This window comes from Arvicola amphibius, chromosome 3, assembly GCF_903992535.2.
Source record: "Arvicola amphibius chromosome 3, mArvAmp1.2, whole genome shotgun sequence".
Taxonomy (NCBI): Eukaryota; Metazoa; Chordata; class Mammalia; order Rodentia; family Cricetidae; genus Arvicola; species Arvicola amphibius.
The window spans coordinates 134422542-134448578 of record NC_052049.1 but is presented as its reverse complement, the minus strand read 5'-3'; the positions used below and the strand labels follow the sequence as shown (position 1 = coordinate 134448578).

Genomic DNA, 26037 nt, shown 5'->3' with positions numbered 1-26037 from the left:
AAGAGAAGGATCCAAATTTGGCTTTTTGTGCCTTTTTTGGTTCCAGCATGAAGAGGACCTGATGCCCTCTCTAGTCACCATGGGTACTGCACATACACAAAATTTTAATCAACATATGCAGGAATTATGGTTTACACTCAGCATTTGGGAAACTGAGGCAGAAGAATCATCAGTCTGGGGTGGGCTACATATCATAATTAATAGTAAAAATACCAATAATGATGGTGGGTATGAATACAACAAATTAGAAAACACCATAACTATGCTAGGGATACATTTCAGTTGGTTACGTGCTTGCTTGGATACACAAGGCGCTAACTGGATCACCAGAGCTACATATACCAGGCTTGGGGATGCATACTTGGAGCACTTGGAGGTAGAGGCAGGAAGATCAAGAATTCAAGGTCACCCTCAGCTACACAGTGAGTTTTGGGATCAACCTAAGGTACACAAAATTCTGTCTCAGAAACATCTACCACCACCAAGAAACAAACAAAATACAACACAACAGCAAAAGTACCCCATCATACATTACTATATGATCCGGCTATCCTGGGCAAATATCCAATGGATTCTAAGCAAGCATATCCCAGAGATACTTGAACATTCATGCTCACTGCTGCATTATTCAGTTATAGAATCAAACTAGATGTCTATCAAGACACAGATGAATGAGGAAAATGTGGTATATAAATACAATTGAATTTTGTTCAGCTGTAAAGAGAAGTCAAATTATGATATTCACAAGAGAATGGATAAAACTAGAGATTTCATGGCAAATGAAGTAAACAACAAAAGGACATAAACAACTTGTTTTTTTTCTTACACGTGGAGTCTAGATTTAAATTCTATATATTTATGACATGAAAACAGAAGGGACTACGTAAGAAAAAATCTACAAGTGGTGGGAAGGAAAACAACAGAGGTTAATGCAATATATTCAATGAGAGGGAAAGGATGAAATATTGGGGGGTAGAACCAGTAAGAGGAAAAGGGGAAGGACGGAGAGGGCATTTGGAGAATAAAAACTAAGTATAGGCCGGGCGGTGGTGGCGGACGCCTTTAATCCCAGCACTCGGGAGGCAGAGGCAGGCGGATCTCTGAGTTCGAGGCCAGCCTGGTCTACAAGAGCTAGCTCCAGGACAGGCTCTAGAAACTACAGGGAAACCCTGTCTCGAAAAACCAAAAAAAAAAAAAAAAAAAAAAAAACCTAAGTATAATGTCATCTACATATAAAACTTTAACAATGAAACCCATTTCTTTATATGTTAACCAAATAATTTAATAACTAAATTTTTCACACTCTTACCAATACTTATTACCTCATTCTCTGCGTGTAATTTTTAGATAGCAGTCCTCCTATAGGTGTACAAGTAACACATGGCATAATTACAACACAAAGTACTGGGTAACATAATAACTACAGATAAGAGATATTTAAAAAGTGGTGATCAAGAATAGTGTCAAGAGACTGAAGAGATGACTCAGTGGTTAAGAGCACTGGCTGCCCTTCTAAAGGACCTGGGTTCAATTCCCAGCACCCATAGGACAGCTCACAACTGTCTGCCTTAACTCAAGTTACAGTGAATCCGACTCCCTCACACAGACATACACATGGGCCATATAACAACACACATAAAAATTAAACAAAGAAAAGTGCCATGAAGAGAGATAGGGGAAAAGTTAAATAAGGAAGTAGGTTGGTTTAATCTCAGCATTTGGGAGGGAGAAGCAGGTTGATCGCTGAATTCCAGGTTATAGTGAGATCTTGTTTCAAAAGCTATGTGAAATTTAAAGAGAGAGAGAGAGAGAGAGAGAGAGAGAGAAGAAAATGATGGATGTGGTAGTAAACACCTTTAATCCCAGCACTGGAGGCAGAGCCATGTGGATCTCTGAGTTTGCCTGGTCTACACAGTGAGTTCCAAAACAGCTATAAAGAAAGATCCTGTCTCAAAAAAAAAAAAGAAGAAGAAGAAGTTGGGCCTGTAATCCCAGCACTTGGGAGCCAAAGGAAAAATTGCTCACAAATATGAAGCCAATTTGATCTATACAGTGAATTCCAATTCATCCAGTGGTACATGGCAGATGAAATTTCAAAAATTAAAGGTGTGGCAGCACACACTTTTAATCCAGCAGAGGTAGGCAGATCTCTGTAAATTTGAGGTCAGCCTGGTCTACATGGCAAGTTCAGGGTTACACAGCGAGACACTGTCTCAAGAGGAAAAAAAAAGGTAGAAGAGATTGCAGGGAAAATAAATGACAATTACAAAAAGATATGGTCAAGAGAGTATGGTCTCTAGTACAGAAGCTCTCAGATCATGGTCCTGTGGTCAACAGCATAAGCATCTTTTGGTAATCTGCTTATAAGGAATTTTTTTAAGTTTTTTAAGTTTTGTAATCCCATGCAAGAAGAGTTCAATCAGAAAGTCTTGACAGGGTAACTTTAACAAACTCTCCAAGAGATTCTGATGTATGTACACTACAAACTTAGAGTCACTGGGTTCATCCCATCAGAGAACTAGAATTACATCTAATTAAAGGAAGTGGTAGCATGTGCTTTCAAGTGCACAGGGCCTTGTACGCTATATTAAATTAGGAGCAAGAGCAGAGAGTACTCAACTTCAGAGGCCCCGTTCCTCTTAATTACCACTGCTCTCAGGAACTGAAACATATATTCTTTAAGCTTTCCAAAAAATATTCACAAACCGGAAACAAGCTCCACCAGGAGCAGAAGCCAGGAGCAAATCCAGTCCTGGGAGCCAACCCAGTCCTGGGACACTGGTAGACCAGGATTGAACCAATGACCTGACTCAGAGTCTGTGAACTCCACCTGAATAGGTACAAAGGAGTAACGGCTGAGCGAGTGAGCCAGAGCCAGAGACTGCTAAAGGTCCTAACGTAAATCTGGGACCTTCAAGGGAGTAGACCTAAGCCAACACCCTGGTGGCTCTGGGCGAGAGTCTAGGACCTCCCAGGAACTAGGCCTGAGCCAGGACCTCTGCCAGACTGGGTGTGAGTGAACCTGAATCCTCCAAGGGAATAGGCAGGAACCAGAGATCTCAGCGGGGCCAGGCATGAGTCTGGAACCTCAGAGAGAGTAGGCCTGAGCCAGGACCTCTGTGGGTTCCGGCATTGGTCTGGGACATCAAAGGGAATAGGCAGGAACATTTTGTAAAACCTCTGTGGTCTGAGCTTGAGTCTGGGAATTTTGAGGAAGTAAACAGGTCCTCTTCTGGTCCGGGCACACCTGAGCCTGGGACCTCGAGGCAGTAGACCAGAACCAGAAACCTTTCCAGGTCCAACTCCAACCCACGGACCTCAGCAGGAGGGAATCCAGACTAGGATTTACATATATAGGTCAAAGTCTGTAACCTAAACCAAAGTTGCCCTTAGGTAAGGAACTCCACCTTGGGCAACAAATTCCACAGGAGTGGAACTGAATGAGCCACCTAGGATGGAGAGGGCCAGGAGCAAATCCAGTCCTGGGAGCCAACCCAGTCCCAGATCAGGACTGAGCCAGCAACCAGATCCAGAGTCAGCAATCTCCACCACAACAGGTCTAACTCCAAGCCAAGGACGTCTGCAGGAGGGGATCCAGACCAGGATTTACAGAAACAGATCAAAGCCAGCCGCCTAGGCCAAAGTAGGCCTGAGACAGCAAACTCATGGGAGCAGACTAAAGCACAGGAACTACCTCCAGGAAGAGGAGTAACCAACAGGGTAACTAGAACTGTGACACTGACTGTAGCATGAGGAACAACCATCTGAGCTTTGGATTCACTGGCACCTAGAAAATTATTCAACAGAATCTCAGACAGCCCCAACCACATCTATTAGAGGAAAAGATGAGTAGAAAAGGTAAGATCAGGGCTGGAGAGATGGGTCAGTGGTTAAGAGCATTGCCTGCTCTTCCAAAGGTCATGAGTTCAATTCTGTAATCTGTAATGAGGTCTACTGCCCTCTTCTGGTCTGCAGACACACACAGACAGAATATTGTATACAAAATAAATAAATAAATAAATAAATAAATACATACATACATACATACATACATATTAAAAAAAAGAAAGAAAAGGTAAGATTACATGCTACACCACAAAGAGCAACACAATACCAGTAAAACCTAACGACCCTACAACAGCAAGACCTGAACAACCAAATATAAATGAACCAGAAGAAAATGACCTAAAAATAACTTCAAGAGAATGTTTGAAATTCTTAAAGATGAAATGAGAAATTCCCTTAAAGACAAACAAAACAGACAAAACAGACAAACAAAAAATTGGAAGATATCAACAAATCACTTAAAGAAAACCAAGAAAAAGAAATCAAACATATAAAAGAAACTATTAGGGCTTGAAAACTGAAATAGAAACAATAAAGAAAACACAAGCAAAAGGAATTATAGAAACAGAAATAATGAGAAAAAGATCAGGAACCACAAATGCAAGCATGAACAGCAGAATACAAGAAATTGAAGAGAGAATCTCAAGCACTGAAGATACAATACAGGAAATAGACTCATCAGTTAAAGAAAACATTAAATCTAACAAAAGCTTAACCGAAAATGTCTATGAAATATGGGACACCATGAAAGGCCAAATCGAATCCAAGAACACATCAGAATCATCATACACCATGATCAAGTTGGTTTCATCGCAGAGATGCAGGGATGGTTCAGCATACAAAAATCTGTCAACGTAATCCACCATATTCACAAGCTGAAAAATAAAAACCACATGATCATCTCATTAGATGCCGAGAAAGCTTATGACAAAATACAACATCCCTTCATGATAAAGGTCTCGGAGAGAGCAGGGATACAAGGAATATACCTAAACATAATTAAGGCAATATACAGCAAACCAACAGCCAACATCAAACTAAATGGAGAGAAACTCCCAGCGATTCCAATGAAATCAGGAACAAGACAAGGTTGTCCACTCTCTCCATACCTATTTAATATAGTTCTTGAGGTCCTAGCTAGAACAATAAGACACCAAAGGGAAATCAAGGAGATACAAATTGGAAAAGAAATCAAACTCTCACTGTTTGCTGATGATATGATAGTTTACATAAGTGATCCCAAAAATTCTACCAAGGAACTTCTTCAACTCATAAACACTTTCAGTAATGTAGCAGGATACAAGATTAACTCAAAAAAATCAGTAGCCCTCCTGTGCACAGATGATAAAAGGGCTGGGGAAGAAATCAGAGAATCAACACCCTTCACAATAGCCACAAATAGCATAAAATATCTCAGAGTAACTCTAATCAAACAAGTAAAAGACTTGTATGACAAGAACTTTAAATCTTTGAAGAGAAAAATTGAAAAGATACCCCATGCTCTTGGGTAGACAGAACTAACATAGTAAAAATGCCAATCCTACCAAAAGCAATCTACAGATTCAACGCAATGCCCATCAAAATCCCATCAAAATTCTGCGAAGACCTCGAAAGAATGGTCTCAACTTCATAGAGAAAAGCAAAAAACCTAGGATAGCCAAAACAATAAAAGAACTTCTGGAGGCATCACAATCCCTGACTTCAAACTCTACTACAGATCTACAGTACTGAAAACAACCTGGTATTGGCATAAGACCAGACAGGAGGACCAATGGAACCGAATAGAAGACCCAGATATCAATCCACATATCTTCAAACACCTGATCTTTGATAAAGAAGCAAAAAAATATCAAATGGAAAAAAGAAAGCATGTTTAACAAGTGCTGGTGGCATATCAACATGTAGAAGAATGAAAATAAACCCATATCTATCACCATGCACAAAATTCAAGTCCAAATGGATCAAAGACCTCAACATAAAGCCAGCCACACTGAACCTGATAAAAGAGAAAGTGGGAAGTACACCTGAACGCATTGGCACAGGAAACCACTTCCTAAATATAACCCTAGCAGCACAGACACTGAGAGAAACAATCAATAAATGGGACCTCCTGAAACTGAAAAGCTTCTGTAAAGCAAAAGACACGATAAACAAGATAAAACGACAGCCTACAGAATGGGAAAAGATCTTCACTAACCCCACATCAGACAGAGGTCTGATCTCCAAAATATACAAAGAACTTAAGAAACTGGACACCAAAAGATCACATAATCCAATAAAAAAAATAAAGTGGTCTTAGCATAGAGTGGGGAACCCTGATGGCTCCTTGGCCTTGAGAGGGAGGGAGGGGAGGTATGGGTGGAAGGGAGGGGAGGGAAGGGGGAGAAGGAGGGGAGGGAAGGGGGAGGAGGAGGGAAGGGAGGGGGGAGGAGGAGGGAAGGAGATGGAAATTTTTAAATATAAAAAGAATAAACCATGGGGAAAAAAAATAAAAACAAACAAATAAATATGGATACCACCTGAGAAAATGGCAAAAAATAAAAATAAATAAATAAAGTACAGACCTAAACAGAGAACTCTCAACAGAGGAATCTAAAATGGCTGAAAGACACTTACGGAAATGTTCAACATCCTTAGTCATCAGAGAAATGCAAATCAAAACAACTCTGAGATTCCATCTTACACCTGTAAGAATGGCCAAGATCAAAAACACTGATGACAACTTATGCTGGAGAGGTTGTGGGGAAAAGGGAACACTTCTGTATTGCTGGTGGGAATGAAAGCTGGCACAACCGCTTTGGATGTCAGTGTGGCGATTTCTCAGAAAATTAGGAAACAACCTTCCTCAAGGCCCAGTAATACCACTCTTGGGTATATATCCAAAGGATGCTCAATTGTACCACAAGGACATGTGCTCAACTATGTTCATAGCAGCATTGTTATATAGCCAGAACCTGGAAACAACCCAAATGCCCCTCGACCGAAGAATGGATAAGAAAAATGTGGTACATTTACACAATGGAATACTAGCACTTTTTTTAAATGTGTATTTGTGTTGTGTATGGATGAGAAACATGTATGCCTGGTGCCTAGAGAGGTCACAAGAGGGTGTAATACTCCCCAGAACTGAAATTACAGATGACTGTGAGTCACCATGTGGTACCGGGAACTGAACCTGAGTCCTCCACAAGAACTGAAATTGCTCTTAACCACTGAACCATTGCTCCAGCACCTTAAAAAAAAAGCCTGTTGGTGGTGGTTGCACGCCTTTAATTCCAGCACTCGGGAAGCAGAGGCAGGCAGGTCTCTGAGAGTTTGAGGTCAAAATGGTCTACAAAGTGAGTTCCAGGACTGCCAGGGTTGTTACAGATAGAAACCCTGTCTTGAAAAACAAAAAAAAAAAAAACCCAAAAAACAAAAACAAACAAACAAAAAAACCAAACAAACAAACAAAAACTTTGGCCTCAAACTCAAATCATCCTGTTTTTACATCCCAGATGCTCAGATTACAGGTGTACAAATACAAGGAAGACTATCATTGTAAGGAGTTTCCCATATTACTGGAATAAACTGTGGCTATTCTTAACACAATATATGTTAAACTGCACAATGGCAGAAGTTTGAAAATTAGTATGTCCTATCTATACTGCCATTTTCTCCTTTTATTTTTTCACTTTTAAAGTTCCTTTTAAAGATGTTTCTTAATTTACCAAGTAACTACTATGAAGTGGTAACTTCCCTTTCTAAGATCCCTCATCTTTTTGAATATGCAATTTTTGAAAATTTGCCTTCATAATAAAATCTAAATTTTATTTTATTTTTATTTTTTGGTTTTTTGAGACAGGGTTTGTCTGTGGCTTTGGAGCCTGTCCTGGAACTGGCTCTTGTAGACCAGGTTGGCCTCGAACTCACAGAGATCCACCTGCCTCTCCCTCCCGAGTGCTGGGATTAAAGGTGTGTGCCACCACCACCCGGCTAAAATCTAAATTTTATTATGAAATTATAAAACCTTTTATTATATAATACTAACCTGATATAAATATAGGTAAAACTGAAGAACAGAAAAGTGATTTAGAGTAGTGAAATTCTCATTTTCCTCATTATTTTTATTATCTTATTCATGCAGCAAGATGAGCAACACTACAATTTTAAACTGGCTAGCTTTCTTTTCTACTCTTGATTAAAAAATTTTTCATACAAATATGCAACTTAATGCCATCCTTAATACAGTCTCTCCTGTCACTGTTTCAGGATGTGGGCCAATTTCTACTGGTACAGAAAACTTAAAAATTTTAAAGCTACATACATATAATTCTTTGTGGCCTATCAAAAATTACTCAGAAAAATATTTTATGACCCAACCCAATGTAATCCCAATACTGCAAAGTGCTAATAAAAGTAAATGCTCTGTAATCAATAACAAGTAAATGACTATTATTTCAGCATATCTCCACTACAGAGAATTAAGTATGGTTTCACAAGATCAAGGGTAGGGTTCGAGGCCAGCTTGGTCTACAGAGCGAGTTCCAGGACAAATAGGGCTGTTACACAGAGAAACCCTGTCTCAAACAAAAACAAAAAACCAAAAAACCAAAATAAAAACCAAAAACAACCACAACAACAAAAAGGTCAAGAGTAGAGAACATAACTGACTCACAGAAGGGTTGAAATAGTAAAGCAATGAGCATCAAATCCAGGAATATATGGCATATATACCTGCCTCAATTTCTTTATTGATAGAATAGGAATGACCTCTAAAGAACAAAAACCAATCTAATCAGAGATGTGGAACTACCCACCAGGAGTTCTTTACCCTTATCCCTGTTCATTCTATAAAACAGCTTCAAGGTAACATATGAAAAGGCATTAAATAAAACTAGCTAGACACAAAATACCCTTAACTTAATAATAAGAGACCTCAGAAACACACACAGGGCTGAAGGAGTTGGGCCTTACAAATTCACATTAAACTGATAATCCTGAAAAGAACTCCAATGTGCTTTACTTTGGCTTAGAAGCTAGTTTACCTTTATTCATTACAACTATAATAGGACCAGAAACTTTTCCCTTCTTTTCTGTGACGCTATACTGAATTGTTTATTTGTTTGTTTGTTTCTGATACAGGGTTTCTCTATATAACAGCCCTGGCTGGTCTGGAACCTACTTTGTAGATCAGGCTGGCCTCAAACTCACAAAAATACACCTGCCTCTGCCTCCCGAGTGCTGGGTTCCATGACCCTCACCAAATTTCTTTACGAAAGAGTCACAGTGTGATGGAGGCTCAGTCTATAAAGTCTTAGTGATGAAGTATGAGGGCCTGAGTTTACTCTCAGGCACCCAAGTAAGAAGACAGGCACAATGGCACACAAAAATAATTCAAGTGCTGAGGAAACAGAGGCAGATGAGATGAATCATAAATTAGAGTTGATTGGATAGCAAATTCAATTAAATGATAAGTCCCAGGTCCTAGAGAGAGACATAGTCTATAAAATCAAGGTAGGAGAGGGGAAAGATGGCTCATCAGTTAAGAGCAGAAAACCTGAGTTCAGTTACCAGCACCCACATCACACAGCTCAGATGCCTATAACTTTAACTATAAGGGAATCTGACATCTCTGGCCTACAAGGACACCTGCACTCATGTACACAATGCTACAAACATACATGAAATTTAAAATAAAAAAATCTGAATGTGGTGGTTCATGCCTTTAAGCCCAATGTCTGGAGGCAGAGACAGATGGATCTCTGTGAGTTCAATGCCAACTTGCTGTATAAAGTGAGTCCTAGACCCACAAGGTTACATTGTAGCAGCATTTCATTTGTATTTTAATAAAGCATAAATGAGGATCAGAAAAGTAAAACAGCCATACTGACCACCCTTACAGACCAGGCAGCAATGACATACACCTTAAATCCCAGTAGCCACACTAGCCTGCCATAGAAACTAGGCATTAGTGGTGCACGCCCTTAATCCCAGAACTAGAGAGGATTATAAAATGGGAAGAGACATCTCTTGGTCTCATTCTGAGGTTTCCTGGAGGCAGGATCACCATTTTTGGACTGAGGTAGAGGTAAGAGCCAGTGGCTGACTGTTTTGCTTTTCTGACCTTCAGGTTGAACCCCAATTTCTGTCTCTGAGCTTCACTACATAGTAAGACCCTGTCTCAAATGAAGAAACAAACAAAACCTTTGGGGCTAGAGAGATGACTGAGACATTAAAAGGACTAGCTGTTCTTCCAGAGGACCCAGGTTCAACTCCCAGCAACCACATGGTACCTGTACCTCACAACCCTCATTTCCAGAGGTTCTGGCTATCTCTTCTAACCTTCGTGGGCATCATGCGCACATATGATACACATACATATAAAATCAAATAAATAAGTCTAAAAAATTAAGGAGAAACAACCTTTTGGTGCACACCTTTAATCCCATCACTTAGGAGACAGAGGTAGATGGATTTCTATGAATTCAAAGACAGTGTGATCTATATAGTCAGATCCGGGTCAGCCAAGATTACATAGCAAAACCCTGTATAAATAACTAAAGCAAACATACTCATCTTGCAGTGGACTGCAGATTAGTTCCCAGCATCCATAATGGGAAGCTTACAACCACCTGTACCACCTGCTTCAGGGGAGCCGACATCCTCTTCTGAACTCTGAGGGCATATATGCACACAGACACATAAATAAATAAAAGTAAAAAATAAATATTGGACTGGAGACATGGGTCAGTGGTTAGGTGATGCGGGATGCCCTTCTATATGCTGTGAATATGTTTTATTACCACTGGTTAATAGAGAAGCTTATTTGGCCAATAGCCAGGCAGAATAGAGTCAGGCAGCCCAAACAGATACATAGGGAGAAAGAAGAAAGGCAGAGTCAGGGATGCCAGCAGTCACTGGAGAAACAAGATGTGAGGTAATGCCAAAGCCATGAAGCAATATACAGACTAATAAACAGGTTGATTTAAGATGTAAAAGCTAGTTAACAATAAGCCTGGGTCATCGGCCAAACAGTTTGTAATTAATATTAAGCCTCAGAATGGGTATTTGGGAACTGGCAGGCAGGAGAGAAACCTCCAGTTACAGTTAAGAGGATTTGCTACTCTTCCAGTGGACGTGAGTTCAGTTCCAAGGACCTGAGTTCAGTTCCTAGCACCTATATCAGGCAGCTCATAACTGTAACTCAGCTCCAGGGGGATTCAACACCTCTGGCTTCCACATGTCTGCACACACACAACCATCCCTACACATAATTTAAATTAATAATAATAAAAATTATGGTGGAAAGCTGCTGCAAAAAGACACCCAAGGTTCACCTCTGCCTCCACATGCATCTGTGATAGAGGCAGAATAATCAGCACATGGTAAGTTCAATGACTGTTCAAGCTATGTAAAACTCTGAAAATCATCAACAGCAACAGTAACAAAATCCCAGAGACAATGAATTCAAAGACAGTATAGGCTACCTGAAACTCTGTCTCAAAAATAACAGCAACAATAACAAAATTCCACAGAAAAACAGACCCACAAAATATTAAAATACCAAACTTAAAATTTCCCTATAGTAATATTAAGAAGTATTTATACCTTGCTATAAAGTTTTAAAACATTGAAGCTTTCTGCAATGGCCATGTTTTAACTTTGTAGAACCCTATAATAGTTTAAAGTCTTGAAGAGTTATTACTGTTTGTGATAGTTGAATATTACTGCTTAAAATTAAAATTATATTTTCAAAGGAACAACCCAAGAGTTCAATGAAAATTACTGCTATAAAAAAATAGTAGTAGTCCGGTAGTGGTGGCTCATAACTTTAATCCTACTCTGGAGGAAGGTAGATTTTTAAGTTTGAGGCCAGCCTGGTCTGTAGAGGGAGTTCTAGGATAGCCATGGCTACACAGAGAAACCCTGTTTCAAGAAACAAAACAAAAACAACAAAAAAAAAAAAAAAAAGGAAAGAAAAAAGTGAGGCTTGGGAGACAAGGTAGTTAATAAAAAATGCTTACTATGAAAATATGAGGACTTGAGTTCAAGTCCTAAACTCCCACCTAAAAAGAGCCAGGCATGAATGACTGTGCTTGCCTGAAACCCAGCACTGGGCAGTGGAGAAAGGTGGATCCTGAGAACTTCCTGGTCAGACAGCCTTGCCAGAAGAGCAAGCTTCCAGTTTAGTGAGAACCTGTCTGAAGGCAGAAGGTAGAGAAGGACAGAGGAAGATACTTGATGTCTTCCTGCGTCCTCCGCATATATGGATGCAACCCCCCACACACACATATACTCACAGGCAGGCATACTCACATACACACACATACACATTAATTAGTGTTTTTACATACATATAATAATAAGAAAAATATATATTATGTCAAAAGTAATACTACTGTATCTTTTATATCTCCTGACATTACAACTAAATTACATTAAATTCAATGTTATAAAAAAATCATGTATATTGTATATGCTACAGTTTTTGGAAAATTAAGTTCCATACGATACCCTGTTTTTTAGGACTAACTCTTTACTATTAATGGCTAAATTATTGATGTGGAACATGTCATTTTTTTATTGAGCACACTAGAATTATCTCAACTAGAGGTGTGAACTCTCTTTTGGTCACTCCAGTTAAAGTACAATGAAATTCTCCCACTTTTGTGACTGGTAATTCTAAAAGTGGGAGTTCCTAAAAATGTAAGGAATATACTTTGAGTGGTAAGGAGAGTTGATGTTTGGCTCTTCCTAAATAAAAATGTATTTGATGAATCTGAATAATCTAGTATATCCTAATATACTTCAGTATGAAAAGAAAAATATTCAAGAAACCCAAAGTTGAATAGAAAGAATATCCTATGAAAATGAATGGAATGTTGATGAACTAAGAACTAAAAATTCTGAATTCTAAACAGAGGTAAGCCCCTAACCCAAGTCAATATTTTTTAATCATAAACTGGCATGACTATTCAAAAGTTAAGTAATAAAATGCTTGAAAAACTTTAAAAAGTTGTTTTAAAGTGAAAAAAATTTATTGTCCTAACCTGCTCCACACACAAATACCAATGGTTCTGAAATCAGTACTGGTAAGTATGGCAACTTAAATTGAAAGTATGCTTAGTAACTGCAAGGCAGTATTTCAAGGACTAATCTCAGTTTAATCATAGCTGAGTGCATAAAGACATTTATGTTGTCGGTTCTGTCCTAACAAGAAGCTAAATTTCAAGGTATTGCACAGCCTTGCTTGTGAGAAAGCTAAAATGTCAAGATCTAAAGAAAACTGTTAACTATATAAAATATAGTAAAAGCAGATATTCTTTATTAAATACTAGTTACACTGAGCAAATCTCACATTTCTAGAGTAGATACTCAGCTCCTACGTTAGCAAATAAGGCTAATCAGAGCTGTTAATGGCCAGGCTAAGCACTGTGGGAATATCCTAATAGAAAAACAGCCAAACCTAGCAGTTTCTCTCTGTGTCTGTTTCTCTCTTCTGTTGCAGAATATTATTTTAACTAGGTAGAGATGTGTTATATTTGTTTCTGCTGCAGAATATTACTTTAACTATGTGAAGATGTGTTATATTTTTTATGCTGAATTTAATTATGTAAAGATGTGTGATATTTGTTTCACCTTGCCTGACTAAGGCACTTGATTGGTCTAATAAAAGCTGAACAGTACCAGTAGCTAGGCAGGAGAGGGATGTGTGGGGAGGCAGAGAATAAGGAGAAATCTAGGCTCCAGAGAAGAGGAGAACGATGGAGAGAGGGACACACCTGGGGACAGAGACAGCAGGAAAGATATACAGAGAAAGAAAAAGAGGGAGGGAGAGAGGGAGGAAGGAAGGAAAAAGAGAGGGAGAAAGGTAAAAAAATCCTGAGGCAAAATGTAGATAAAAAGAACAGATTAAAATAAGAGTTAAGATAAGGCTGAGCACTATAAGTCTCCACGTCATGATTTGAGAGCTGGTTGGTGGCCCAAAAGAAAAAAGCCTGATACACACAACACACTCTCTCATTCTGAAAATGGGGACTTTTCCTTTTTTCTTTTCTGTATTTAAGGAAAAAATTTCAAAATAATAAACATTTATTAAGCTAATGGAATAGATTTAAATAGTCACATACAATAAATGACTCTGAAATATACTTTGGAAGCACATTCTACAAACAATTATATAATAACTATTCGGGAAAAGGGAGTGTCCAGATGAGATGAGTAGAAAATACAACTGCAGGGAAAAACATTGCAAAAAGAGACAGAAACAAACAAAAAAGAGAAAAGTAGAGAAAATAAAGGCTAAACAGCAAAAGTCCTTCCTCAAAAAAGGTTTGGAAAACTTCACTTATTTGTGTGTATGCATGTGGTGCGTACATGCCACAGCACACGTGAGGGTCAGAGAACAACGTGAAAGAATCAGTTCTCTCCTTTTACTCTGTGGGTCCCAGAGATTGAATTCAGGTTGAGAGGCTTGGGGCAAATACCTTTACCTATTAAGCCATCCCACTAGCCCATGATTTTTTGTCAGAGACAGGGTTTCTCTGAGTAGCCATGGCTGTCCTGAAACTCAGGGGTCCACCTGCCTCTGCCTCCCAAGTGCTGAGATTAAAGGCATGTGCCACCACCACCTGGCTCACATTTTTAAAAATGTATGTGCAATGTACCCATGAGTGATGTTAGGCCACAAAGCACAATATATTTTAAAATTTATTTTAAGAGACAAATCATACAAATTATCCTTTATAATCACAATGGAATGAAATTAGACAACAATTAAACAAAAAAACAGAGAATTCATAAATATATAAAAGGCAAAAAGCACATTCAATACCAACAATACCAAGAAAAAAATCACAAGGAGGAAATAATTAGCACTCAAGAGTCTGAGGTAAGGTGATGTCACATGCCTTTAATCCTAGCACTTGGGAGGAGGCAGAGAAAGGCAGAACTCTGTGAGTTCAAGGCCAGCCTGGTCTACAGACAGCCAGAGATACATGTTTGAGACCTCATCTTAAGAAAAAAAAAAAAACAGAATGACTTCTCGGGACTTACACATTTTAACCACCTCGATCTATCCAAGCTTACTAGACCCATAGATCAGTTATCAAAGACCTACCAACTCTCAAAAATCATTTAACCCTGGAGTTTACTTTTAAATATTTATTATGTATACAGTGTTCTACCTGTACACCAGAACAGGGCACCAGATCTCATTAAAAATGGTTATGAGCCACCATGTGGCTGCTGGGAATTGAACTCAGGACCTCTGGAAGGGCAGTCAGTGCTCTTAACCTCTGAGCCATCTCTTCAGCTCCCAACCCTTGGGTTTTTAAAGCCTAAGGCAAGTAAAGAGTCCCAAGTACACAGTACTAAAGGTCAACTACTCAACCATTTCAAAGACATGCAAACGTTAGACAGCAAGTCTCATCTACATAAAATCAACAAATCATGAATCCATGCAGATATGGAATAAGTATATTTTGCTGACTCTGTTGACTGTTCTTCATGTCTTCATGACTAAGAGGTTAATAATTCTATGCTAATAATTCTGTTAACTCAGTGGTGGTGGTGCACACTTTTAATCCTAGCATTTGGGAGGCAAAGGCAGGTGCATCTCTGTGAGTCTGAGGTTAGCCTGCTCTACAGAGCTAGTTCCAGGACATGCAGGGCTAAACAGAGAAACCCTGTCTCAAAAAAACCAAAAATGTGCATTTATAATAAATTTTCAGCTGATGCTGCTAGTTAAGAGATGATAGCTACAGAGGATGGTGTCATATGTCTTTAGTCCGAGCAGTTAGGAGACAGAGACAGTGGGTCTCTTATGAGTTAGAGGCCAGTTTGGTCTGCATAGCAAGTTCCAGGCCAGCCAGGGTTACACTGCAAAACTCAGTCTGAAACAAAACAAAACAAAAATCAAACAAATATGTTCAGCTGCAAACAAAAAAGAAGGCAAATACATAAAAGCCTATAATTCCAAGAATAAATCACAGGGCAGAAATTAGATAATTATCACTCGGGAGGTTGAAATAAGAGGAAAAGTGTAAAGCCACCAGCACCACTTTAAAGAAAAAAAACGAAAAACCCAGACCCTAGTCAAATTGTGACACACATCCTTAATCCCAGAATTCAGGAGGGAGGGGCAGAAAGATCTCCATGAGTTTGAGGACAGTCTAGTCAATAGAGTTCCAGGATAGCCAAGGCTACAAGAGAGAACCCCCATCTCAAACCACCCTCACCCCACCGCTGGCAACAAAACAAAAACCACAAACAAACCCAGATCCTATTCTGCCACCTTATATTTATTTCTCCTTATATTAGAAATAGTTTTGGGTTTTTTTTGTTGTTGTTTGTTGTTTTGATTTTTATCAAATGTATCTTGGGATGTGTCCTATTAATACTCACCTTTAGTTACTCTAATCCATTTTCTTACAAAAATCAAATCACAGTTATCCTCTAAGCCCTATGGCTCTCAATACTGCCTGCCCAAATGCAAACATTTGAAAAGCCTTGGTTTTTAAACATTTGTTTATTGGTCTGTCTGTCAACTACATGTGTGTGTGCACATGCCAGAGCACATGTGGAAGTCAGAGGACAATTTTGTGGAGTTGGGTCTCTCCTTTCATCTTACAGAGGTTTGTGGCTAAATAGAAATCAGCAAGCACTTTTACCCTCAAAGCCATCTTACCAGATCCTGGATAAGCTTTTAACATCTGTAGATATTCCCACACTCAGGAGACTAGAGCAGAAAAAAATTGAGTTTGAGGTCAACATGAGCTACACCAAAACATGAAGAAATATAAAAATTTTGTCTCCAGAATGAATGAATGAATTTATTTTCCCCCTGGATGAATAAGCTTCCCCTGGTGAATTTAATGAAGTTCTCTAGCCTGACTCTCCTTCCCATCAGAATTATCGCCCCCTTTATATTCCTGCAGTACTCAGAGATTGTATCAAGTTTGCACTTGCTACTCTACCTTTGAAGTTTTTCTCCAACTTAATAAAAGTACACACCATATCTTCAGTTTTTTATCACTATAGTACAAGGATAGTGATGGATACAGGGTAGCAACTCCAACATTAGTTCCTCATTTAGTATTGATTCAATCTAGAATTCAGAGCCTGGGACTAATATAGTAATATTTTGTTTATGATCTAATAAATACAGCTTGCCTAAAGATCAGAGTGCAAAGTTAGCCACACTAGTCAGCCATGCAGGCCAAGCAGTGGTGGCACACACCTTTAATCCCAGCAGCCACAGTAGTTAGCCATAGGGGCCGGGCAGTGGTGGTGCATGCTTTTAAGACCAGCACTAGAAAGGAAAACAAGGCAGGATGAGACAGGAACTCGCCCTGAAGATTTCCTAGAGGTAAAAGTTCTCTAGTGGTTGGCTGTTTTGCTTCTCTGATCTTTCAGCTTGAAACTCATTATCTATCTCTGGGTTATTATTATTCACGCTACAGGCCGGATAGGTTAAGAGCCATGTCTTCCAAAGGTCCGGAGTTCAATTCCCAGCAACCACATGGTGGCTCACAACCATCTGTAAAGACATCTGGTACCGCCCTTCTGGTCTGCAGGGTTACAAGCAGGCAGAACACTATACACAAAATTAAATAAATCCTGAAAGAAAAAAAGAATGCAAAGCCTGAAAATGTTTCTAGTATATTCAAGTCAGGAAACTATATCCTCTCCTTTTTAAATATAGTTTTACAACAAACTCATTTTGAGTCAGTTAACTCCTTCCTTCCCTACTAGATAAACTGGAGAGAAAATATTAATATCGATAATTAATAGTCTCCAAATGGCTTCCTAAGTTGCTTTCTTAGAGCAAATGGCTTTTCTAAATCCATTAAAGAATGTTTCAAAACAATTAAAGAATCAAAGCACACACATTTAAAGACGCTAAAGCCCTGAATAGTTGTATGATTTGTTTTCTCAACAGATGTGCATCCTTCAAGCCCTGAATTCACCAGATGCATATTAATCTGTACTTCTAATTTTTACATAACATGCCATTCTAGTTTTATAAATACACTATCATATAAAAGCCAAATTCAGGTACTGCTTTATAGCATTAATTAGCAGGTTATTCCCACTATACCAAAAATACAGTAAGATTCATTTTAATACAGCCAAATATTTGCTCACTACATACAAGCTATGATAACCTCACCATTACTTTGGTACTTGCTGACTTCTATCTAGAATATGAAATATAATTTGCAAGAAACTAAAGCTGATATCACAGGCCTATAATTCCAGTACTGGGGAGACAGAGACAGATGAACCTTTGTGCGTTCAAGGTCAGCCTGGCCTATATAATGAGATCCTGTCTTATAAAAAAAGAAGAAAAGAAAGAAAAATAATACAATAGTTTATTAAGATATTTTAAAATATATATGAGTGTGTGAACCACATGCAATCCCAGTACCCTCAGAGGTCAGAAGACAGACCTAAATATAAACAGCAAAATGAAAATGTGTAAAGATAGTCCAGGAGAAAATCTTGGGGGTGAGCAATAATTTTATAGACAACACCAACAATACTATCTATGGAGGAAAATTACTAATTAGACTTCATAACATTAAAAATGGGAGTAGGGTGAAGAGAAGGGTCCCTGATTAAGAGCAGTGGCTGTTCTTCCAAAGGATCTGGGTTCAGTTTCCAGCACCACATAGCAGCTCACAATCATCTAACACTCCAGTTCCAGGGGATACCTTTTTCTAGACTCAACAGGCACTACAGAAAGGAACATTATGCACATACAATAAACTCAGGCAAAACTCACACAAAAATAAATAAGATTTTTTAAAAAAAATTAAAAATAGTGGGGCTGGAGAGATGGCTCAGTGGTTAAGAGCCTGCTCACCTAAAGGTCCTGATTTCAATTCCCATTTCCACCACATGGTAGCTTACAACCATCTGTAATGAGATCTGGTGCCCTCTTCTGGCCTGCAAGCATAACTGTAGGCAGAATACTGTATACACAATAAATAAATAAATCTTTAAAAAGAAAAAAATTAAAAATAGGCCAGCAAGATGGTTCAGTGGGTAAAGGCACTTACTCAAGCCGGATATCATGAGTTCTATTTTGGGGACACAGGCAGAGGGAGGAGAGAACCAACTATACATAGGTGTCCTCTCACACATCATACACACACAAAATTTTCGTTTTACATGTGTATATGTACACCTGATTGTGCACTATGTGCGGTGTCCCCAGAGGTGGAAATGGAATTGTAGGGAATAGTGAGCTGCCCTGTGAGTGCTAACCCAATAGGAGGGCCCTTGATTCAGTGAAAGACCCTGTCTCAAAAAATAAAGTGGGAAGGCTAGAGAGATAGCTCAGTAGTTAAAGGCACTGGCTGAGTGCTTTAAAGCAGCTCTTCCAGAGGTCCTGGTTTGATTTTTACCACCCATTTGCCAGTTCACAACCAGCTATAACTCTTAGGGCTCCGATGTGAGACATCCACATGCATAAAACTAATTAAGTAACTAAAATAAAAAGAGAATAACTGAAGACAGCCAACATTGACCTTTGGCCTCCATATGCACATGTGAGCACACATCTATATCCCAGGACTTGAGGTGGGAGGCAGGAAGATCAGGAGTTCAAGGCCAGTTCTATACTAAGTGAGAGTTTATCTAAAACAAAAACAAACACAAACAAACAAAAAACATATACGTGTTGTTGCCCACTAGTCCCAGAACTCAGTAGGCAAAGGCAGGCAAATCTGTGAGTTCAAGGCAAGGCTAGCCTATTTGGGAATTCCAAGCCAGCACTACAGAATGAGACCTTCTTTGTCTCACAAGTGTGTGTGTGGGGGGGGGTGCTGTAAAGGTAGATATTTCTACAAGCCTTCAAAACCAAACAAGGCAAAACATATCCTAAAGGAAATTATGGACTGCAATTAGCAATGTACCCACACATTTATTAATTGTAACAAACGCATCGTACTAATGTAAAATATGAAATGAATAGGTGAAACTATTTTAAAAAGGAGACATAAATAGAACTTTCTGTACTATCTGCTCAATTATTCTGTAAGTCAAAGCTATTAAAAATATTAATAAAAAAAGGAACTGGAAACACACACAAGAAAAATACAGTGAGGCATACACAGCCATACATGGCAAATGGTACCATTGTAGGCTACAGAAATTCTAGAAAATTAAAAACAAAAAACCAATACCTGCTCCATTTCCCTGGCATTGATCATGCCTCTGTTCACTCACATCTTCATCAGAATTACCACTGGTAAATGGACCAAAAATTCAACTGGGAAGCTAGTAGGAATCTGAAACATAATCTGATTATCATAGACATTTAAGTACACATTGAGTGCATGCACACACCCCTTTCCTCATTGCCAATCACAAGTATTTCATGATTTATTAAGAGGATGTAAGCATGCATGGGCAGACCATAATATGGTGGTTCTGTTGAACTTGTCCATATTGGGTTTCATGTTCTAAGTTGATGAAGACAACTGACCAGGTCTCTTCCTCAAGAGGGCACCAGATCTTATTACAGATGGTTGTGAGGCACCATGTGGTTGCTGGGAATTGAACTCAGGACCTTAGAAAGAACAGGCAGTGCTCTTTACAGCTGAGCCATCTCTCCAATCCCCCAGCTGATTTACATCCTCTTCAGCATTACCAGGGCATAAATTTCATTTTTCAAATCAGCTTGGTGGTAGTGGTACGTGTCTTTAATCCCAGCACTTAGGAGGAAGAGGCAGGCAGACCTCAATGAGTTCCAGGCCAGCCAGAGCAGTAAAAAAGATGTAAATCTCTGATACTTTTATTGAGAGACCCAGAAGTCCTTTTACTGAATAAGGAGTTAGTATGTGTAGGAGAAACGGACATAGATCCAATGCTATATTTCCTATAAAATTTATGCAGCATTTTGATGAAGGTATCAAACTGTAGCACTCTGACTTCCCCAAGCACTAAAAGAGGTACTGTACCAAATCCTCTCTGATGAAAAGTCAATAGCTATTTTGTCCACCCACCTTCTCTGGCCATGCTGTAAAAGCCAAGAGAAAATCCTTTCCCAGAATGTCCACACCTCCATTGTGACAGGCAAATAAAGAACAATTCCTATCCCTGGCATCCCAGCCCCCACATAACTACACTGCCCACTTGAAGCTTCTGAGTGAGGGACAGACTACAGTGGTGTAGAGAGAGTCCATCTGTCTTCCTACCTCACCAGAACATTCCTGCTGGAGATAAAAGCATGACTCTCTTCTGTCCAGATGGCTCTCTTCAGGCCATTTCTGGGATACCACATTAGTTCTCCTTTACAGCCTATCCAAGATGCCTGGCTCTCTCAGGCCATGCTAAGTACCAACTACTATAACCTCAGCAAGGTATGCTTTTTCTCTGTTCTGGAAGTTCAATAGCCCCTCCTGGGGGTTTATTTAGATTCAAATGTGACTAGCACCTGCCTGCCAAAATAATCCAAATTGAACTGGGCATACATTTTGGATGAAAACTAAGCTATAGTATATAGGTAAGGAAAAACTATTGCTACAAGGTGTTATAAAGTGGGTTTATCACTAAATAAAAATTCTCAGCAGACTTTTGCTGGTTGTGATCTATCAAGTGAATAAAGATTTAGTCTAAAAGTATCATTTATTCTAATACTCTCCTTTTTTTTTCAAACACAGCTTTCACCAAAATTAGACTATAGTAAGCAGGAATAAGAAAAAAGGTTTATCAATGCTGGGCCTACTGGCACAGCCCTGTAATCTTAACACTTGTGAGATATCAGCAGGAGGATCAAAAACTTAGGGCCAGATGGGCTACATGGCAAGTTTGAAGCCAGCTTGGACTAATAAACAAACATTTACCAAAATAATAAAAAAGATACAAGACGCTAACTCACGCACAGAAAATGTTAAATAATTCAACAATTATCTTGAAGCAATGCCTCCTATTGTCCTATACAGCAACATAACAATCCAAGTCATTTAGTTCCACATTCGCTGAGAGGAGTTGATATTATATAATCCAAATCTACTGTAGGTTTATATTTTTGAAAAATAATCTGATGAATTCAAAGCCATAAAACATGGAAGGGGCCAGGAAAGAAGGAATGTGAAACAGATGGCATCTAATTTTTTCCCTTAGTCCATCTTGAACACATTCCCAATAATGTCAAAATCCAATTTAGCTTTCTAAATAAGTAATCTATAAAACTTAAAATGGTAATTCTCAAGTAAATTCACTCTTTCTTCTTCCCAGCTTCTCGGAGATTCTATATTAGGCACGAATGGGTAGAGTTAGCTATTAGGAGAAAAACTATCATTTTACAAATTCAAGATTCTTCCAGGAAAGTCTACTATGTATGTAAAAACACTGAAGAAGTTTTTATCAAAAATTGGTCATACTGAAATCTAACTATGGGGGCTGGAGAGATGGCTCAGTTCTTCCAGAGGACTGGAATCAATTCCCAGCACTCATATGTCAGCTAACAACGGTCTGGTCTGTAAGACCAAGATCTGGCCCCCTCACATACACATGCAGACAAAATACCAAGGCAAATAAAATAAAAATAATCATAAAAATTCTAGCTGCACTGTCTTTTTTCTTAATATAAAGATTACTTAACTTGATAAGAAGCTAATTATTTCATTAAAATATGCTGTTAGAAACAAGCTCAGGAGAGAACAGTCATGTGGTTGGAGTAAAAAGCAAAGTATTTTCTGGACCTTTTAAAAAAATTTTTTTATAGTGCATCAGTGTGAAGGTGTCAGATCACCTGGACCTGTAATTACAGACAGTTGTGAGCTGCCATGTGGGTGCTGGGAATTAAAGAGCAGCCCATGCTCTTCACTGCCGAGCTATCTCTCCAGCCCCTTAAAATAACTTTTAACATTCCCACAATAACTCTTTTATTCATGATTTAACAGTACCACAATACAATTAACTACTTTGCTTATGCTATGATTCTACTATATGGTGTGTATGTACAAATGTATATATGTGTGTATGTTCCCCTACATATACCTCCTCTATCATGCCTGAATTTCTAAGACCATCAAAGACATGCTCAAAGGAGAGTCAGCAGTTCTAAAATTCCCTCACAAGCAAATTACACAACTGACAACTACAAAGGTCTTTGGATTGGTCACACATTTTATGTGGAAAAATTCGCCACAGAAAGTATCCCCAACACTTTTTTGCATGTATGGAATATAATTTAGGCAGAATTTTCCTATCAACAGCTATTATCCTATTCCTTATATGAAAATAAGTGGATTATTAACATTTTATTTAAAAGGCAGGTTAAAAAATGGGCACTGACAAGAGCAAAGACAATGTGATCTCAACTTTAAGATTCAAAAAGTCATGAAAAATAAGAATTCAAAAACCATAGCAAAACCCTAGATTTATATTTAAGACTGTTCCCTAAAAAGGGCCATTTAAAATTCTAAATCATTTTACCAAAAATCCTCAACTATAGCAAAACATAGTTTCAACTCGGCTTAAAACAGAGATATTGAAAATTTCTCTCAATTTTACAAAAAAAATGTGCAAACCCCTCTGAAAGGTCACACCAGACTGAAAACCTCGTACCTACTTTTCATGCAAAAATATTAAAGGGAGTTATTTATATTCAGCCTCTTTTGAGTACAAAGTACATTTGAAATGTTTCAAATTACTAACCACAAAGAAAACCTGTTAGTTGAAAATCTGACATAAGCTGGGTGTGGTGGTGCCTGCTTTTAGTCCCAGCATTTAGGGAGTAGAGGCAGATGGATCTCTGTGAGTTCCAGGTAAGCCTGGTCTAAACAAAATACGTTTCAAACCAACCAAAACTACAGTGAGACCCTTTCTCAAAGAAAAAGAAAAGCCCAACATAATAAGTTACATAGAACTATTATTTTAAATCCACAAGGCAAATAAGTATATATCAAGATTTCATTATCTAAATTATTTCTACATTCTGATGACTAATTATTTAAAGGGAGAAATTTATTGTATTTTTATTTATTTTACAGTTTATATGTAAGAATTCTCTAGGTGAAGTATAGTTGTAATCCCAGCTCTTAAAGGAAAAGAGTGTCTCAAGATCAAGGTCAGCCAGAGTTATATGCTGAGACTGTCTCAAGAAACAAAACAGAATTAAATTAAATTTTCCTAATACTATAAACTAAATCTAACTAAGATGACTCATGTAAGTGATGTTGACCTTAATCTTAAAATTACAACTACTTTCTATTTTATGTTCCAACTCTAACAGCCTTTAAGAAGACATGATGTTAAGATTTAAATAAGTTACTTATAAATATAACTGTGGTTTATCTGAAAAATATCTATAAAATGTACTTTGGTCATTTCAAGATAAAAAACATACAGTATTTACCACATGCTTTAAGAAACTATTGAAGCTAGGCAGTGGTGGCTCACTCCTTTAATCCCAGCACTCGGGAGGAAGAGGCAGTCGGATCTCTGTGCGTTCGAGGCCACCCTGGTCTACAGGAGCTAGTTCCAGGACAGGCTCCAAAGCCTGTCTCAAAAAAACAAAAAAAAAAGAAAGAAAGAAAGAAAAAATGTTCTCTTTGAACATTACCATCCAGTTCCCTTTTCAAAATCCCCTTCCACTAAGTTGGGCTACTCTAACTACGTAATGACAATCTTGAAATTCAAAGGTGCTTGTTTTAAATGGAGTTATATAAACAATCACCTCTCTTATAACACTGATTAAAATTTAACTCCTATTTGTGAAGAGACTGAAACTCTGCTATAGTCTATGACTTGACCAAGGTCAACAACTCGCAAGAGGCACAGGCTGATTCATTCCCAGAATTATCTTTCTCAAAGCCAACATTTCCACTTGAGTACAATTATCTCCTTAAAAGATTAAGAGACAGCTCAACAGCGGAGAGGGACTCTCTCCAAATGTTCACTTGTTGTTCTAAGACATATATCACTAAACTACCTACAATTCGGTCAGCTAAACAGAAACGAAGAGAGATTTCTGATTCGTTTAAACCACAGGTTTACTGGCAGATGAGAAAGAGGTTGGAAAATATTTGCCTCAGCATGTCTCATCTAGACCTCTATATGGATTTGTGTGTGTGTGTTTTAAGCATGTACATTTATAAGGCTACGTTTGAATAGATGCTTTCCAGTATTGCACTTTTCTAAGAAAAGTCATACCAGATACATACATATCGGTCCGGGAGACTGCTAGAATATGCCATTCTGGCCATTTGCAAATATCCGAAATACCATCCAAGGGCAACAAACCCAGTTCCACACTCTTTTCTTTTATGATGTGATGCGTGCCCACTTGGGGGACAACCGCTCCTATAGGGCGCCGGGGCGAGGGAGCAATAAAGGAAGAAGCGGGGGAAGCGCACGGAAGTTGGGTGGAGGGAGGTCTCATTACCCACTCTTCTGCCCAAGCTCTGCCAAGGGCGGCTCCGCGATGCCCAAGCAGACACGAAACCACTACAAGTCCTCGAAGCCCGGCTCTGCCCCAGAAGAAAGGGTCCGGGACGCGGACAGTGTGAAGTATGGGATGACCACAGCCATCCAGCAAAGTCCGTACCCTGATTTCGGCCTTGAATGATGTTCTCCCTCCCTCCCCTTTCGGAGCGGGAGCGGGCACTCCAGGTGGGAAACTCCCGGTTTGCATTGACCGAAGTCTCTGCCTCAGAAAGACAGCCTCCCGCGACCGTGTCTAACCGGCCACCCGCAACTCTTCGCTCGCAAGGACCCTGGTCCTTCCATCCCGCCCCCGCAACCCGCCACAGACAGGCCCGTGCCCCACCCCGGATCCCGGCGTCCCCCGCCCCGCCCCGGAGAAGGGTTCCCCCCCCAGCCCCTCTCTCTCTCTCACACACGCACACACACACACGCACACACACACACACACGCACACACACATATACATATCTCCTCGGATTGGTCTCAGACCCAGTCGAAGCCAGAGCAAGTACCTGTATCGGCCGCACTCCGAGGTTCCAAGGGGGCGGGCGCGGTCCCCTCCCCGAGACGCCGAGTGATTCTCACAGCCACCCTTAAAGCGACGGCTTCGCTTTCCCAGGAGCGGGAGGGAGACGAGGAGGCGGAGGGGGGGGGGGGGGGAAGGAGAGGAGTTGAGGGGCGGCCGGAGCCAAACCGGAAGTACTAATGCTGGCCCCACCCACCTCCAGGAGCCGCTGCGCATCCTGGCTCTCCTGATAGGACAAA

The 26037-nt window shown here is 39.3% G+C and overlaps 1 protein-coding gene across 1 annotated transcript in view; it reads right to left on the bottom strand.

Moving 5' to 3' along the window:
* Positions 1-25942, bottom strand: part of Csnk1g1 (casein kinase 1 gamma 1) — a 151060-nt gene extending 125118 nt beyond the window's left edge. The window contains exon 1 of the mRNA XM_042054723.1: positions 25785-25942. The gene's annotated coding sequence lies outside the window, so the exon portion shown is untranslated. The remainder of the gene's footprint in view (positions 1-25784) is intronic.
* Between the last annotated feature and the right edge of the window lie 95 nt (positions 25943-26037).